Genomic DNA, 20,051 nt, shown 5'->3' with positions numbered 1-20,051 from the left:
AGTGAATGGTAACTTTATAACAGGACAGTAGAAAATATTTTTTAAAAAGTTTTCTGAGACTCTAAAAATGTAATCTAGACATTCATTGTACCTCTAGTCCAATTATAGGACAATTTCCAAAGCAAAAGATTCTGGAGACATGTCTTTTCAATATAAAAAGTATTAATATTTTCTGGGCTCAATATCTTTAGCAATAGTTTCTAATACGGATGGAAGAATTAGATGTTTTGGTTTTTCATTTGAATGGATATGTTCTTACTAGTTATCTTTATATTGTAAGTTTGAAAAAGGTGAAGATTAGTTTTAAACTGTTATCCTCTGTTTTCTCCATAGGATTAGCTAACATGTGGCATAATCTAAACAATTAAATGCCTTAGCAACATGACAGATAGTCAGCTACTTTACAGAGCAGGTAATTTTTCAGGTTTGTTCTTTGCATACAGAAAAAGAAAGAAATATTTTTTCTTTTCTATTTTTTGTTTGTTTCTGAGATACTTCCCTTTATTCTTGGAAGTGGAATGAAAAAGATTGGGTTGATTTTAGACATTTATGTCTGTTACTCACAAACCCTCTGAAAATCACCACCTTCATTACTCTAGATTTTGTTATATTACCCTCACCAAAAAATAAGAAATTGTGCACTTCATAAATTTTTCCTGTGATCAATCACTGTGACTTCTTTTCAATTAGAGTCCACTCATCTACGATTTAAGATTTAAAATAATGTTTCCAAACTTGTGAGCTCTGGATTCTTGGGAAGTGCTAAAGTTGTGTAAATCCATTATGTAAATAAATCATTTTTTCTCTAGACTGAAGAAAAATATATATATATATTCTACTATATGTAGATGCAATCATATCATAATAAGACAAAAATGAATTTTAAAAGTCCTACAAAATAATAAAACCAGTGTTTATTTTTATTTCTATTTAACTTTTGTTGGTTATATATTTTTGTGCACATAGTTTTGGAAAAAGTCAATGGACTTATCCTGGAAACAAAAAGACCTCTGTTTCAGCTGTGTCTACCCCTGGCTCTGCCTCTTCATAGGAAATTATCTCATAGTTTTTAGTTATTTCTTTAGTTCTCCTAGTTTCTAAATGGGCTTCCCTGGTGGCTCAGAGGTTAAAGCATCTGCCTCCAATGCAGGAGACCCAGGTTCAATCCCTGGGTTGGGAAGATCCCCTGGAGAAGGAAATGGCAACCCACTCCAGTATTCTTGCCTGGAGAATCCCATGGACTGAGGAGCCTGGTGGGCTGCAGTCCATGGGGTCACAAAGAGTCGGACACGACTGAGTAACTTTACTTACTTAGTTTCTAAATAATATGCACATGCCACTATTCTTTTTAAAATTTTCAGTTCTAGAGATTACTTATTGATTCCTAAGTAAAGAAGACAAAGATTTAGCTCTGTTCCTCTCTGATCATCTGCACAATTAAAAAAAATACACTTTATATTATAAGGATTAAATAAATGTTCATCTAACCAGAGCCATATGAGATATATGACATGATTACATTTCCATCTTTGAGCAATATGTTTTGTTTTACTTTTTTTTTTAAAGAAATTAATAACAATTGTTTTTGGCATTTACTTCTTTAACTGTACTTACCACTCATAGTACACCCCTATTTCTACACCAGAACTGTGTCCTTAATATTCAAAACAACAAATGATCTTTAGTTTCAAATATTCATCATCTACTAATTTGGACTAGTTCTCGAAAACTTGTATCCTACTAACATAATACTCAATTTTGCTATCATCCTAGAAACCTTATATATTATATTTTCTGTTCCCTGGTGTCCAGGAGGTAAAATTTTTGAGATTTTGCAGGCCTGAAGTTGTCTTCATTCTGTACTCAGACATGATTGATTTTTGGGTTAGGTATAGAAGTCTAGTTTGGGTATAATTTCACTAAAAGTTTAAAGTCATTGCTATACTTTTTTCAATGTCCATATTCATCTTGCCTGACACATTCTGATTTCCATTTTACTATATGAAGCTTTGGTATAGTCAATAATTGTAGTAAATATTGCCTATGCCAAGGTCTTTGTGTGGATCAAAACAAACTGTGGGAAAATTCTTGAAGAGATGGGAATACCAGACCACTTTGCCTGCCTACTGAGAAATCTGCATGCAAGTCAAGAAGCAACAGTTAGAACCGAACATGGAGCAACAGACTGGTTCAAAATTGGGAAAGGAGTGTGTCAAGCTGTATATTGTCACCCTGTTTATTTAACTTACATGCAGAGTATATCATGCAAAATGCCAGGCAGGATGAAGTGCAAGCTGGAATCAAGATTGCTGGGAGAAACTTCAATAACCTCAGATATGCAGATGACACTACCCTTACGGCAGAAAGTGAAGAAGAGCTAAAGAGCCTCTTGCTGAAAGTGAAAGAAGAGAGTGAAAAAGTTGGCTTAAAACTCAACATTTAAAAAATGAAGATCATGGCATCTGGTTCCATCACTTCATGGCAAATAGATGGGAAAACACTGGAAATAGTGATGGACTTTATTTTTTTCAGGGGCTCCAAAATCACTGCAGATGGTGACTGCAGCCATGGAATTAAAAGATGCTTGCTCTCTGGAAGAAAAGCTATGACCAAGCTAGACAGCATATTAAAAAGCAATAACATTACTTTGCTGACAAAGTTCTGTCTAGTCAAAGCTATGGTTTTTCCAGTAGTCGTGTATGTATGTGAGAGTTGGATCATAAAAAAAGCTGAGCACTGAAGAACTGATGCTTTTGAACTGTGTTGTTGGAGCCAACTCTTGAGAGTCCCTTGGACGCTCAAACCAGTCCATCCTAAAGGAAATCAATCCTGAATATTCATTGGAAGGACTGAGGCTGAAGCTGAAGCTCCAATACTTTGGCCATGTGATGTGAAGAACTGACTCATTAGAAAAGACCCTGATACTATGAAAGACTGAACGCAGGAGGAAAAGGAGATGACAGAGGATGAGATGGTAGGATGGCATCACTGACTTGATGGACATGAGTTTGATCAAGGTCTGGAAGTTGGTGGTGGACAGGGAAGCCAGTCATGCTGCAGCCCAGGGCGGGTCACAAAGAGTCAGCCATGACTGAGGGACTGAACTGAGTCACTTAATTTAAAAGAAGACATACGGATGGCTAACAAACACATGAAAAGATGCTCAACATCACTCATTATTAGAGAAATGCAAATCAAAACCGCAATGAGGTACCACTTCACACCAGTCAGAATGGCTGCGATCCAAAATCTGCAAGCAATAAATGCTGGAGAGGGTATGGAGAAAAGGGAACCCTCCTACACTGTTGGTGGGAATGCAAACTAGTACAGCCACTATGGAGAACAGTGTGGAGATTACTTAAAAAATTGCAAATAGAACTACCTTATGACCCAGCAATCCCACTGCTGGGCATACACACTGAGGAAACCAGAATTGAAAGAGACACATGTACCCCAATGTTCATCGCAGCACTGTTTATAATAGCCAGGACATGGAAACAACCTAGATGTCCATCAGCAGATGAATGGATAAGAAAGCTGTGGTACATATACACAATGGAATATTACTCAGCCGTTAAAAAGAATTCATTTGAATCAGTTCTGATGAGATGGATGAAACTGGAGCCAATTATACAGAGTGAAGTAAGCCAGAAAGAAAAACACCAATACAGTATACTAACACATATATATGGAATTTAGGAAGATGGCAATGACGACCCTGTATGCAAGACAGGAAAAAAGACACAGATGTGTATACCGGACTTTTGGACTCAGAGGGAGAGGGAGAGGGTGGGATGATTTGGGAGAATGGGAATTCTAACATGTATACTGTCATGTAAGAATTGAATCGCCAGTCCATGTCTGACGTAGGGTGCAGCTTGCTTGGGGCTGGTGCATGGGGATGACCCAGAGAGATGTTGTGGGGAGGGAGGTGGGAGGGGGGTTCATGTTTGGGAACGCATGTAAGAATTAAAGATTTTAAAATTTAAAAAATAAAAAAAAAATTAAAAAAATAAAAGAACTGAATGAAAATGTTATTCAAACTCATTTTTCAAATGAGAAAATTAATACGTGTAAATTCATTTTCATAGGTTGCCTAAGTGATAAGTGAGCAGTAGAATTCATACTTAATAATGTATGTTTAGTTAGCTTAATGTTAATCTAGATTAGACTACCTTTTACAGTTAAACATTCAAAGATCTCAAATGAGCATAGCTGTACTTATATCTTCTGTTGATATAATAAACACACATAGATGAGGAGATATCTTTCCATGACTGAATAAACAGCATCTGCACAACTGCCATTGCTTTCACACAGTTCATTTCCTTTGGCTGTATAATTTACTTCAATGGGGAAGACCAGAGAGGTTCCAAATGAGGACACTTTAATAGTTAAATTTAAAAATTAAATTATTAGGTTCAGGCATATTTGATAGCATGGTGGCCACATTAAAATGCTACATTCTGAAAATGTTATTAAAAAAATAAAGAAGTTTTTTAAAATATTCAATGAGAAAAATCATTACTGAAAAATTGCAAGAATAACAACAGTACAAAGAACACCTATATACCATGCATTATTAACATTTTATCACATTTGCTTTACCATTTATTTTTTTTCTACATATATATATATAATATTTTTGAACAATTTAATATTAAGACATTGTGGCTCTTTAGTCTTAAATTCTTCAGTGACTACTTCTTAAGAGTAAGAATTCCTATATCCATAGTGCAATTATCATTGTTATCAGTAGGACAGATTCTCATACAGCCTCAGTGCAGTTCTCAAATGTATGGCATATTTATCACATTCAGTAAATTAAACATTGATATATTATTTAATTGAATTTACCACATATATTCCTATTTGACATTTGGTTCAACAATTACTTATTTGAAACTTTTTTCCTTTTCCAATCTATGATCTAATGTAGGAATAAGAATCATATTTGGTTATATATCTATTTTATTTTAATCCATAATGTCTTCAGTTTCCCTCTATTTTTCATTATGTTGGCATTAAAAATACAGTCCTTTAAAAAATTAATAGAATGTTTCTCAGTTGGGGTTTGTCTGATGTTTCCTCTCTAATATATTTAAATATACATTCCAGGCCAGAACACTACACAAATAATGTTATGTCTTTCTCTGAGTATCCCGTCTGAGGTACATATTATTTATGTGTCCCTCACTGGTAATGTCTATTTTGATCACCAGTCAGGTTATTGTTAAGTTTCTCTTTAATATAATTGCTATTTTTTCTCTAGTAAATTGCAAGCCATCTGTGGTATACACTTAAGACTCTGCAAATATCGAGGTGGGAGGGGGGTTCAGGATTGGGAACACGTGTACACCTGTGGCGGATTCATGTTGATGTATGGCAAAACCAATACAATATTGTAAAGTAATAAATAAATAATAAAATTTAAAAATTTTCCCTTATATTTATGATGTACATGTTTACATATATACCCATAACACTGAAGACTGTGAGTATTCAATGAAACATTGCATTCATAAATTACTTAGATTAGTTCCTTCTTTCTTCCCCCGTTCAATTAGTAATAGTAACCATAAAAAACACTAGTGTTAGTCTCTCAGTAATGTCTGACACTTTCCACTCTGTGGACTGTAGCCTGCTAGGCTTCTCTGACCATGGGATTCTCCAGGCAAGAATACTGGAGTAGCTTGCCATTTCCTTCTCCAACAGGTCTTTTTGACCCAGGGATTGAACCCACATCTCCTGCATTGCAGGCAGATTCTTTACTGTCTGAACCACCAGGGAAGTCCCATGCAATACAATAGGTATAGAAAAATCTATAGTTACTTTATGTTACAAACAGTGTTAATTCACTAGTTATAATATTTTAGGCTTCCAACATTATTCAACAGTAAAACTCTTTAAGTTTTTTTTCCAATCTGGAATCTCTTGTAGGCTGGCATCTCCAGCCTAAAGTCTCTGCGGCCTCGACAACCCATAACTCACCAAAGCAACTGTGGTGGAAACATGTTGATGGAGGACAAAGAGGAGTATGAGATGAGGTTGGCGAAGCAGATGAAGGCCAACAGAGGGAGAAAAAAGAAGGGAATAGAGTGTGTGACCCAATACAGGAAGAGGAGTATTAGTAATTCATAAAGCTTGGGATAAGGAAACCCAGAACTGTGACTTTATTGGAAGGTATGATCAGGTTAGAGAGCATTTTTGGTCATGTTAAGAAAATTGGATTTATACAAGACAGTAGTGAGCCATTGCTGTTGTTTTTCAGTTGCTAAGTCATGTCCAACTCTTTGCACACCCATGAACTGCAGCACGCCAGGTTTCCCTATGCTTCACCATCCCCCTAAGTTTGCACAAACTCATGTCCATTGAGTCAGTGATGTCATCCAACCATCTCACCCTCTGTCACCCACTTCTGCTCTTGCCTTCCTCAATCTTTTCCAGCATCTTTCCCATTGAGTCATCTCTTCACATCAGGTGGCCAAAGTATTTGAGCTTCTGCTTCAAAACCAATGAATATTTCCTTTAGGAATGACTGGTTTCATATCCTTACTGTCTGAGGGACTCTCAAGAGTCTTCTCCAGCACCTCAGTTTTAAAGTTTCAATCCTTCAGCACTCAGTCTTTTTTATGGTCCAACTCTCACATCTGTACATGACTATTGGAAAAACCAGTTTTGACTATATGGACCTTGGTTGTCAAAGTGATGTCTCTGCTTTTTAATAAGCTGTCTGGGTTTTTCAAAGCTTTTCTTCCAAGGAACAAGCATCTTTTAATTTAGGTGGCTGCAGTCACCATTTGCAGTGATTTTGGATCCCAAGAAAATGTAACTTGTCACTTTTTCTGCCATGAAGTGATGGGACTGGATGTCATGATCTTAGTTTTTGGAATGTTAAATTTTAAGCCAGCTTTTTCACTCCCCTGTTTCACCTTCATCAAGAGGCTCTTTAGTTTCTCTTCACTTTATGCCATTAAAGTGGTATCATCTGCATATCTTAGATTGTTGATATTTCTCCTGGCAATTTTGATTCCAGCTTGTGAGTCATCCAGCCCGTCATTTCATGCAATATACTCTGTGAAATGATATACTTTTATTCTGATGTAGAAGTTAAATAAGTAGAGCGACAAAATATACAGCCTTGATGTTACTCCTTTTCCCAATTTTGTTCCATGTCTGGTTCTAACTGCTGCCTCTTGTCCTGCATACAGGTTGCTCAGGAGGCAGGTAAGGTGATCTGGTATTCTTGTGTCTTTAAGAGTTTTCCACAGTTGTGATCCACACAGTCAAGGGCTTTGGTGTAGTCAATGAAGCAGGAGTAGATTTTTTCTTTTTGGAATTCCCTTGCTTTTCCTATGATCCAGCATATGTTATCAGTTTGATCTCTGATTCCTCTGACATTGAAGGGTTGTGATGAAAATGGTGGATAGCTGTGTGGAGGATGAATTTAAGGGAAGCAGTATGACAGGCAAGGAGACGTAGAAGAAACTGTTGAAAAGTATAGGTAAGCAATAATAAAGGCAGAAGGATATTGAGAGCAGAAGGAGAAGAGGGTGTCATAAGATGAGATGGCTGGACAGCATCATCGATGCAATGAACATGAACTTGGACAAACTCGAGGAGATGGTGAAGGACAGAGAGGCATGGTGTGCTGCAGTCCATGGGGTTGCAAAGAGTTGAACATGATTGTGCGATTGAACAACAAAAACAATAAAGGCAGAATCTTAACATATATGTTGTTCTGTGCTTAGTCATGCAGTCATGTCCAACCCTTTTTGACCCCATGGACTGTGGCCTGCCAGGCTTCTCTATCCATGGGGATTCTTCCGGCAAGAATAATGGAGTGGTTTGCCATGCCCTCCCTTAGGGGATCTTCCCAACCTGGATCAAACTCAGGTATCCCACATTGCAGGTGGAGTCCTTACCATCTGAACTACCAGGGAAGCCAGGAATACTGGAGTGGGGAGCCTATTCTTTCTCCAGGGGGACTTCCTGACCCAGAAAGTTTTTATCATGGGTAACAGGCATATCTGGCTTTTGCTTCTGAAAAGGAATTCATTTGTACTGTAATGGATAGTAAGCATACCTGTTCTTTGCTCTAGAAGAAGACTATCCTGTCCTCCAAGATTGCAGGAAACCCACACATTGCTTTGCATGCAACATTATCTTTGTCTTTATAAAGATCACTTTTCATTGGCCAAAGAAACTTGAAATTCAGTTTGAATCAGATATAGACATAGATTCAAATACAGAAGAAAATGTTAAATTCTAACTTGGAGAATGAATGAACATACTTGTGAACAAGGTGTCCTTGAATGGGCTGACAGAATTATCATAAACACATGCATAACTGCTGTTGCCACATGGCAAGTTCAACTGCCCCCACTCCTCACACACACATATAGGTGTATCAGACACTGTGGTTGATGATGTCATACATGCATCATGAATATTAAAAGGTTTATTATTTGCACATGAGACTTTCAGGAGAGAGCAGAACAGGCACCAAAGTTGGTTCCAAATAGCTTAAGTGAAGGGAGAACTGAAATTTTTTTGTTCCAGGATTTTAATATGGTTTGCAGGGTACAGAAAGGGGAGCAAGCTTGCATTGTTTGAAATTCCCCATCTGTGCCCAATCAGGGGGCTTCAGGTTTCTTTTTTTAATCAGCATGTCCAAATGTGTCTCAAGTAGGGAGTAGAGAAGAGTGATCTTGAAAATACAAGCAATCAAAGCTCAAATAGGGAGTCAGATTCTTTAACACAGTAAAAACAAAACAAAATAACAAAACCTGTTCTGAACTTTATACCCTAAATGTTGAAAATTTTTTGCATTCAAAATAATAGATCTGAGAAGGAAAGGAAGGAAAAGTTATAATGTAAAATTGTAGTCTTAAAAAGAACTCAGAGGTCTTCAGTAATTGAGTAATTTTGGCAGAGGGCTTGGTGTTTTAGACTGAGGAAACAAATTTGACTTTCAACAACTTTTCTTACATTAAAAAATTACATTATTATATATTTATCTCATAATGTTGTTACTTCAGCATTTTAAAAATGCCTTTAATTTAAATTAAGATATTTTTCCATATATTAAAATTTTCCTATGACTTGGGGCCAGAGCCCTTACTAAGTACTCCTGCAGGCTTTATAATAGAGTGTTACTACCCACACTGTCAGACCCCTTACAAGAAGTGCTTTTTGTTAAAAGTATATCAGAGAAAACAAAAGCTGGAACTTAAAACTGAAAGGTCTCACTTTTAATTTAAGTCTGTGACTAAATTAATGTAAACAGGATGTGATTAGAATAGACGATGAGAAACTGGAAAATCAAATGATAACTAAGAGCATTTAAAAATATTTAGTATACTTTTTTTTGACTGAGTTTAAAAATATACGCTAATAGAATAGGAGAAGGGAATGGCAAACCACTTTGGAATTCTTGCCTTGAGACTCCCATGAACAGTATGAAAAGGCAAAATGATAGGATACTGAAAGAGGAGCTCCCCAGGTCGGTAGGTGCCCAATATGCTACTTGAGATCAGTGGAGAAATAACTGCAGAAAGAATGAAGGGATGGAGCCAAAGCAAAAACAATACCCAGCTGTGCATGTGACTGATGATAGAAGCAAGGTCCAATGCTGTAAAGAGCAATATTGCATAGGAACCTGGAATGTTAGGTCCATGAATCAAGGCAAATTGGAAGTAGTCAAATAAGAGATGGCAAGAGTGAACGTCGACATTCTAGGAATCAGCGAACTAAAATGGACTGGAATGGGTGAATTTAATTCAGATGACCATTATATCTACTACTGTGGGCAGGAATCCCTCAGAAGAAATGGAGTAGCCATCATGGTCAACAAAAAGTAGAAAATGCAGTACATGGATGCAATCTCAAAAACAACAGAATGATCTCTGTTCGTTTCCAAGGCAAACCATTCAATATCACAGTTATCCAAGTCTATGCCTCAACAAGCAACGCTGAAGAAGCTGAAGTTGAATGGTTCTATGAAGACCTCCAAGACATTTTAGAACTAACACTCAAAAAAAGATGTCCTTTTCATTATAGGGGACTGGAATGCAAAAGTAGGAAGTCAAGAAACACTTGGGGTGACAGGCAAATTTGGCCTTGTAATATGGAATGAAGCAGGGCAAAGGCTAATAGAGTTTTGCCAAGAGAACACACTGGTCATAGCAAACACCCACTTCCAACAACACAAGAGAAGACTCTACACATGAACATCATCAGGTGGTTCACACTGAAATCAGACTGATTATATTCTTTGCAGCCAAAGATAGAGAAGTTCTATACAGCCAGCAAAAACAAGACCAGGAGCTGACTGTGGCTCAGATCATGAACTCCTCATTGCCAAATTCAGAATTCAATTGAAGAAAGTAGGGAAAACTGCTAGACCATTCAGGTATGACCTAAATCAAATCCCTTATGATTATACAGTGGAAGTGAGAAATAGATTTAAGGGCCTAGATCTGATAGATAGAGTGCATGATGAACTATGGAATGAGGTTCATAACATTGTACAGGAGACAGGGATCAAGACCATCCCCATGGAAAACAAATGCAAAAAAGCAAAATGGCTACCTTGGGAGGCCTTACAAATAGCTGTGAAAAGAAGAGAAGTGAAAAGCAAAGGAGAAAGGAAAGATGTAAGCGTCTGAATGCAGAGTTCCAAAGAATAGCAAGGAAAGATAAGAAAGCCTTTCTCAGCAATCAAAGTAAAGAAATAGAGGAAAAGAACAGAATGGGAGAGACTAGAGATCTCGTCAAGAAAATTAGAGATACCAAGGGAACATTTTATGCAGAGATGGGCTCGATAAAGGGCAGAAATGGTCTGGACCTAACAGAAGCAGAAGATATTAAGAAGAGGTGGCAAGAATACACAGAAGAACTGTACAAAAAAGATCTTCACGACCCAGATAATCACGATGGTGTGATCACTCACCTAGAGCCAGACATCCTGGAATGTTTAGTCAAGTGGGCCTTAGAAAGCGTCACTACAAACAAAACTAGTGGAGGTGATGGAATTTCAGTTGAGCTATTTCAAATCCTGAAAGATGATGCTGTGAAAGTGCTGCACTCAATATGCCAGCAAATTCGGAAAACTCAGCAGTGGCCACAGGACTGGGAAAGGTCAGTTTTCATTCCAGTCCCAAAGAAAGGCAATGCCAAAGAATGCTCACACTACCGCACAATTGCACTCCTCTCACGTGCTAGTAAAGTAATGCTCAAAATTCTCCAAGCCAGGCTTCAGCAATACTTGAACCATAAACTTCCAGGTGTTCAAGCTGGTTTTAGAAAAGGCAGAGGAACCAGAGATCAAATTGCCAACATCCGCTGGATCATGGAAAAAAGCAAGAGAGTTCCAGAAAAACATCTATTTCTGCTTTATGGACTACGCCAAAGCCTTTGACTGTGTGGATCACAATAAACTGTAGAAATTCTGAGAGATGGGCATACCAGACCACCTGACCTGCCTCTTGAGAAATCTATATGCAGGTCAGGAGGCAGCAGTTAAAACTGGACATGGAACAATGGACTGGTTCCCCATAGGAAAAGGAGTACGTCAAGGCTGTATATTGTCACCCTGCTTATTTAACTTATATGCAGAGTACATCATGAGAAACACTGGGCTGGAAGAAGCACAAGCTAGAATCAAGATTGCCAGGAGAAATACCAACAACCTCAGATATGCAGATGACACCACCCTTATGGCAGAAAGTGAAGAGGAACTAAAAAGCCTCTTGATGAAAGTGAAAGAGGAGAGTGAAAAAGTTGACTTAAAGCTCAACATTCAGAAAACGAAGATCATGGCATCTGGTCCCATCACTTCATGGGAAATAGATGGGGAGTCAGTGGAAACAGTGTCAGACTTTATTTTTTGGGGGCTCCAAAATCACTGCAGATAGTGATTGCAGCCATGAAATTAAAAGACGCTTACTCCTTGGAAGGAAAGTTATGACCAACCTAGATAGCATATTCAAGAGCAGAGACATTACTTTGCCAACAAAAGTCCATCTAGTCAAGGCTATGTTTTTTCTTGTGGTCATGTATGAACGTGAGAGTTGGTCTATGAAGAAAGCTGAGCGCTGAAAAATTGATGCTTTTGATCTGTGGTGTTGGAGAAGACTCTTGAGAGTCCCTTGCACTGCAAGGAGATCCAACCTGTCCCTTCTAAAGGAGATCAATCCTGGGTGTTCTTTGGAATGACTGATGTTAAAGCTGATACTCCAATACTTTGGCCACCTCAAGCAAAGGGTTGACTCATTGGAAAAGACTCTGATACTGGGTGTGACTGGGGACAGGAGGAGAAGGGGACGACAATGATGAGATGGCTGGATGGCATCACCAACTCGATGTACATGAGTTTGAGTGAATTCTGGGAGTTGGTGATGGACAGGGAGGACCAGTGTGCTACAATTCATGGGGTCGCAAAGAGTCGGACACGACTGAGCAACTGAACTAAATAAAGGCTGTGTCTGAAGTCCTCCATCAGGGCAGTGTTTCAGAGTTATCTTCATTACATTTCCAAGATTTTATCTGCTCTTTCTCCCCACCCCCAGCTTCAAAGGATTATGCATATGTACATATACATATGTATATATATACACACATATATATTTATAGGTAGTTGACAGTGAATAAAATAGCAAGGAATGGATGACTGATTGCTGAAAGAACAAGGAAATAATTGGATAAATTGCATCCTGGACTAAGTTTTTGAAACTGCTTTACAGTTCAGAAGCATGTGCCTAATAGCTAAGAGAAGCCAGGTGTGCATTCTCTGAAACCATACTGCTTCAGCAGAAATTGCAGCTTAGTCATCAACTTACCTCACCTCTTTCTGGCTATCAGAAATTGTGTCCAATTCCTGAGTGTGTAAGATATAAATGCATTTATTTAAAATAAATTTAAGGTAATTATTGATAAGTGTGATCCCGTTACCATTTACTTTATTGTTTTGGGTTCGAGTTTATACACCCTTTTCGTGTTTCCTGTCTAGAGAATATCCTTTAGAATTTGTTGGAGAGCTGGTTTGGTGGTGCTGAATTCTCTCAGCTTTTGCTTGTCTGTAAAGCTTTTGATTTCTCCTTCGTATTTGAATGAGATCCTTGCTGGGTACAGTATTCTGGGCTGTAGGTTATTGTCTTTCATCACTTTAAGTATGTCTTGCCATTCCCTCCTGGCCTGAAGAGTTTCTATTGAAAGATCAGCTGTTATCCTAATAGGAATCCCCTTGTGTGTTATTTGTTGTTTTTCCCTTGCTGCTTTTAATATTTGTTCTTTGTGTTTGATCTTTGTTAATTTGATTAATATGTGTCTTGGGGTGTTTCGCCTTGGGTTTATCCTATTTGGAACTCTCTGTGTTTCTTGTACTTGGGTGATTATTTCCTTCCCCATTTTAGGGAAGTTTTCAACTATTATCTCCTCAAGGATTTTCTCATGATCTTTCTTTCTGTCTTCTTCTTCTGGGACTCCTATAATTCGAATGTTGGAGCGTTTCATATTGTCCTGGAGGTCTCTGAGATTGTCCTCATTTCTTTTAATTCGTTGTTCTTGTTTCCTCTCTGATTCATTTATTTCTACCATTCTATCTTCTATTTCACTAATCCTATCTTCTGCCTCCGTTATTCTACTAATTGTTGCCTCCAGAGTGTTTCTGATCTCATTTATTGCATTATTCATTATATTTTGACTCTTTTTTATTTCTTCTAGGTCCTTGTTAAACCTTTCTTGCATCTTCTCAATCCTTGTCTCTAGCCTATTTATCTGTGATTCCATTTTGATTTCAAGATTTTGGATCATTTTCACTATCAATATTCGGAATTCCTTCTCCGGTAGATTCCCTACTTCTTCCACTTTTGTTTGGTTTGGTGGGCAACTCTCCTGTTCCTTTACCTGCTGTGTATTCCTCTGTCTCTTCATCTTGGTTATATTGCTGCGTTTGGGGTGGCCTTTTTATATTCTGGGAATTTGTGGAGTTCTCTTTATTATGGAGCTTCCTCACTTTGGGTGGGGTTCTATCAGTGGCTTGTCAAGGTTTCCTGGTTAGGGAGGCTTGTGTTGGAGTTTTGGTGGGTGGAGCTGGGTTTCAATAATTACCTTAAACGTAAATGGGTTGAACGCCCCAACCAAAAGACAGAGACTGGCCGAATGGATACAAAAACAAGACCCCTCTATATGCTGCTTACAAGAGACCCACCTCAAAACAAGGGACACATACAGACTGAAAGTGAAGGGCTGGAAAAAGATATACCACGCAAATAGAGACCAAAAGAAAGCAGGAGTGGCAATACTCATATCCGATAAAATAGACTTTAAAACAAAAGCTGTGAAAAGAGACAAAGAAGGCCACTACATAATGATCAAAGGAACAATCCAAGAAGAAGATATAACAATTATAAATATATATGCCCCCAATATAGGAGCCCCGCAATATGTAAGACAAATGCTAACAAGTATGAAAGGGGAAATCAACAATAACACAATAATAGTGGGAGACTTTAATACCCCACTCACACCTATGGACAGATCAACTAAACAGAAAATTAACAAAGAAACGCAAACTTTAAATGATACATTAGATCAGTTAGACCTAATTGATATCTATAGGACATTTCACCCCAAAACAATGAATTTCACTTTTTTTTCAAGTGCTCATGGAACCTTCTCCAGGATAGATCACATCCTGGGCCATAAATCTAAACTTGATAAATTCAAAAAAATCGAAATCATTCCAAGCATCTTTTCTGACCATAATGCATTAAGATTAGATCTCAATTACAGGAGAAAAACTATTAAAAATTCCAACATATGGAGGTTGAACAACACACTTCTGAAAAACCAACAAATCACAGAAGAAATCAAAAAAGAAATCAAAATATGCATAGAAACTAATGAAAATGAAAACACAACAACCCAAAACCTGTGGGACACTATAAAAGCAGTGCTAAGAGGAAAGTTCATAGCAATACAGGCATACCTCAAGAAACAAGAAAAAAGTCAAATGAATAACCTAACTCTGCAACTAAAGCAACTAGAAAAGGAAGAGTTGGAGAACCCCAGAGTTAGTAGAAGGAAAGAAATCTTAAAAATTAGGGCAGAAATAAATGCAAAAGAAACAAAAGAGACCATAGCAAAAATTAACAAAGCCAAAAGCTGGTTCTTTGAAAGGATAAATAAAATTGACAAACCATTAGCCAGACTCATCAAGAAGCAAAGAGAGAAAAATCAAATCAATAAAATTAGAAATGAAAATGGAGAGATCACAACAGACAACACAGAAATACAAAGGATCATAAGAGACTACTATCAGCAGTTGTATGCCAATAAAATGGACAACGTGGAAGAAATGGACAAATTCTTAGAAAAGTACAATTTTCCAAAACTGAACCAGGAAGAAATAGAAAATCTTAACAGACCCATCACAAGCACAGAAATTGAAATGGTAATCAGAAATCTTCCAGCAAATAAAAGCCCAGGTCCAGACGGCTTCACAGCTGAATTCTACCAAAAATTTCGAGAAGAGCTAACACCTATCCTCCTCAAACTCTTCCAGAAAATTGCAGAGGAAGGTAAACTTCCAAACTCATTCTATGAGGCCACCATCACCCTAATACCAAAACCTGACAAAGATGTCACAAAAAAGGAAAACTACAGGCCAATATCACTGATGAACATAGATGCAAAAATCCTCAACAAAATTCTAGCAATCAGAATCCAACAACACATTAAAAAGATCATACACCATGACCAAGTGGGCTTTATCCCAGGGATGCAAGGATTCTTCAATATCCGCAAATCAATCAATGTAATTCACCACATTAACAAATTGAAAAATAAAAACCATATGATTATCTCAATAGATGCAGAGAAAGCCTTTGACAAAATTCAACATCCATTTATGATAAAAACTCTCCAGAAAGCAGGAATAGAAGGAACATACCTCAACATAATAAAAGCAATATATGACAAACCCACAGCAAACATTATCCTCAATGGTGAAAAATTGAAAGCATTCCCCCTAAAGTCAGGAACAAGACAAGGGTGTCCACTTTCACCGCTACTATTCAACATAGTTCTGGAAGTTTTGGCCACAGCAATCAGAGCAGAAAAAGAAATAAAAGGAATCCAAATTGGAAAAGAAGAAGTAAAACTCTCACTGTTTGCAGATGACATGATCCTCTACATGGAAAACCCTAAAGACTCCACCAGAAAATTACTAGACCTAATCAATGAATATAGTAAAGTTGCAGGATATAAAATCAACACACAGAAATCCCTTGCATTCCTATACACGAATAATGAGAAAGTAGAAAAAGAAATTAAGGAAACAATTCCATTCACCATTGCAACGAAAAGAATAAAATACTTAGGAATATATCTACCTAAAGAAACTAAAGACCTATATATAGAAAACTATAAAACACTGATGAAAGAAATCAAAGAGGACACTAATAGATGGAGAAATATACCATGTTCATGGATCGGAAGAATCAATATAGTGAAAATGAGTATACTACCCAAAGCAATTTACAAATTTAATGCAATCCCTGTCAAGCTACCAGCCACATTTTTCACAGAACTAGAACAAATAATTTCAAGATTTGTATGGAAACACAAAAAACCTCGAATAGCCAAAGCAATCTTGAGAAAGAAGAATGGAACTGGAGGAATCAACTTGCCTGACTTCAGGCTCTACTACAAAGCCACAGTCATCAAGACAGTATGGTACTGGCACAAAGACAGACATATAGATCAATGGAACAAAATAGAAAACCCAGAGATAAATCCACACACATATGGACACCTTATCTTTGACAAAGGAGGCAAGAATATACAATGGAGTAAAGACAATCTCTTTAACAAGTGGTGCTGGGAAAACTGGTCAACCACTTGTAAAAGAATGAAACTAGATCACTTTCTAACACCGTACACAAAAATAAACTCAAAATGGATTAAAGATCTAAATGTAAGATCAGAAACTATAAAACTCCTAGAGGAGAACATAGGCAAAACACTCTCAGACATAAATCACAGCAGGATCCTCTATGATCCACCTCCCAGAATTCTGGAAATAAAAGCAAAAATAAACAAATGGGATCTAATTAAAATTAAAAGCTTCTGTACAACAAAGGAAAATATAAGCAAGGTGAAAAGACAGCCTTCTGAATGGGAGAAAATAATAGCAAATGAAACAACTGACAAACAACTAATCTCAAAAATATACAAGCAACTTCTGCAGCTCAATTCCAGAAAAATAAACGACCCAATCAAAAAATGGGCCAAAGAACTAAATAGACATTTCTCCAAAGAAGACATACGGATGGCTAACAAACACATGAAAAGATGCTCAACATCACTCATTATTAGAGAAATGCAAATCAAAACCACAATGAGGTACCACTTCACACCAGTCAGAATGGCTGTGATCCAAAAATCTGCAAGCAATAAATGCTGGAGAGGGTGTGGAGAAAAGGGAACCCTCCTACACTGTTGGTGGGAATGCAAACTAGTACAGCCACTATGGAGAACAGTGTGGAGATTCCTTAAAAAATTGCAAATAGAACTACCTTATGACCCAGCAATCCCACTGCTGGGCATACACACGGAGGAAACCAGAATTGAAAGAGACACATGTACCCCAATGTTCATCGCAGCACTGTTTATAATAGTCAGGACATGGAAACAACCTAGATGTCCATCAGCAGATGAATGGATAAGAAAGCTGTGGTACATATACACAATGGAGTATTACTCAGCCGTTAAAAAGAATTCATTTGAATCAGTTCTGATGAGATGGATGAAACTGGAGCCAATTATACAGAGTGAAGTAAGCCAGAAAGAAAAACACCAATACAGTATACTAACACATATATATGGAATTTAGGAAGATGGCAATGACGACCCTGTATGCAAGACAGGAAAAAAGACACAGATGTGTATAACGGACTTTTGGACTCAGAGGGAGAGGGAGAGGGTGGGACGATTTGGGAGAATGGGAATTCTAACATGTATACTGTCATGTAAGAATTGAATCGCCAGTCCATGTCTGACGTAGGGTGCAGCTTGCTTGGGGCAGGTGCATGGGGATGACCCAGAGAGATGTTGTGGGGAGGGAGGTGGGAGGGGGGTTCATGTTTGGGAACGCATGTAAGAAAAAAAAAATAAATAAATAAACATAAAATAAAAAAAAATAAAATAAAATAAAATAAAATAAATTTAAACAGAGCACTTCAAGGTAGGCTGAGACTAAGGTTTTCTACATGCAAAATCTCAGAAATAGCAGAGTTAAAGATTAAGAACATAGATCTGGGCTATTTGAACTCAAGCTCTACCATTTACTTATTCTGTGACCTTTCATTTAACTTTTCTATCCATCAACATCTTCATTTGTAAAATGGATGCGAAAGGAGTTCTTACCTCATCAGTTTGCAAGAATTAGGTGAGTTAACATTTACTAACTGAATTAATTTATATGAATTAAATGAGTTAATTTATTAAAAGTGTGTACCTGTATTTGTTAACATTTAGAAGTATTTGACTTATAGTGTTATACATCTAATTTAATTTTTTTAATCAATAGGTAAGCAAATTGAGAGAGTAATATTGACATATATACTCAGTTCAGTCGCTCAGTCGTGTCTCTTTGTGACCCCATTAATCGCAGCAGGCCAGGCCTCCCTGTCCATCACCAACTTCCGGAGTTCACTCAGACACATGGCCATCGAGTCAGTGATCCCATCCAGCCGTCTCATCCTCTGTCGTCCCCTTCTCCTCCTGTCCCCAATCCCTCCCAGCATCAGAGTCTTTTCCAATGAGTCAACTCTTCGCATCAGGTGGCCAAAGTATTGGAGTACCAGCTTTAGCATCATTCCTTCCAAAGAAATCCCAGGGCTGATCTCCTTCAGAATGGACTGGTTGGATCTCCTTGCAGTCCAAGGGACTCTCAAGAGTCTTCTCCAACACCACAGATCAAAAGCATCAATTCTTCAGCTCTCAGCCTTCTTCACAGTCCAATTCTCACATCCATACATGACCACAAGAAAAAAACATAGCCTTGACTAGATGGACCTTAGTCGGCAAAGTAATGTCTCCGCTTTTGAATATGTTATCTAGGTTGGTCATAACTTTTCTTCCAAGGAGTAAGTGTCTTTTAATTTCATGGCTGTAATCACCATCTGCAGTGATTTTGGAGCCCCCCAAAATAAAGTCTGACACTGTTTCCACTGACTCCCATCTATTTCCCATGAAGTGATGGGACCAGATGCCATGATCTTCATTTTCTGAATGTTGAGCTTTAAGTCAACTTTTTCACTCTCCTCTTTCACTTTCACCAAGAGGCTTTTTAGCTCCTCTTCACTTTCTGCCATAAGGGTGGTGTCATCTGCATATCTGAGGTTGTTGGTATTTCTCCTGGCAATCTTGATTCCAGCTTGTGCTTCTTCCAGCCCCGCGTGTCTCATGATGTACTCTGCATATAAGTTAAATAAGCAGGGTGACAATATACAGCCTTGACGTACTCCTTTTCCTATTTGAACCCAGTCCATTGTTCCATGTCCAGTTCTAACTGCTGCTTCCTGACCTGCATATAGATTTCTCAAGAGGCAGGTCAGGTGGTCTGGTATGCCCATCTCTTTCAGAATTTTCCACAGTTTATTGTGATCCACACAGTCAAAGGCTTTGGCGTAGTCCATAAAGCAGAAATAGATGTTTTTCTGGAACTCTCTTGCTTTTTCCATGATCCAGCGGATGTTGGCAATTTGATCTCCGGTTCCTCTGCCTTTTCTAAAACCAGCTTGAACACCTGGAAGTTTATGGTTCAAGTATTGCTGAAGCCTGGCTTGGAGAATTTTGAGCATTACTTTACTAACATGTGAGATGAGTGAACTGTGCAGTAGTTTGAGCATTCTTTGTCATTGCCTTTCTTTGGGATTGGAATTAAAACTGACCTTTTCCAGTCCTGTGGTCACTGCTGAGTTTTCCAAATTTGCTGGCATATTGAGTGCAGCACTTTCACAGCATCATCTTTCAGGAATTGA

General features: G+C 37.8%; 1 non-coding gene across 1 annotated transcript; it reads left to right on the top strand.

The window, feature by feature from the left end:
- On the top strand, window positions 1,109–1,180 carry TRNAW-CCA. The gene has a single exon. It is a non-coding gene; the product is annotated as a tRNA-Trp (tRNA).

Source organism: Capra hircus, chromosome 5, assembly GCF_001704415.2.
Source record: "Capra hircus breed San Clemente chromosome 5, ASM170441v1, whole genome shotgun sequence".
Classification (NCBI taxonomy): domain Eukaryota; kingdom Metazoa; phylum Chordata; class Mammalia; order Artiodactyla; family Bovidae; genus Capra; species Capra hircus.
This window is presented reverse-complemented; position numbering and strand designations above follow the sequence as displayed.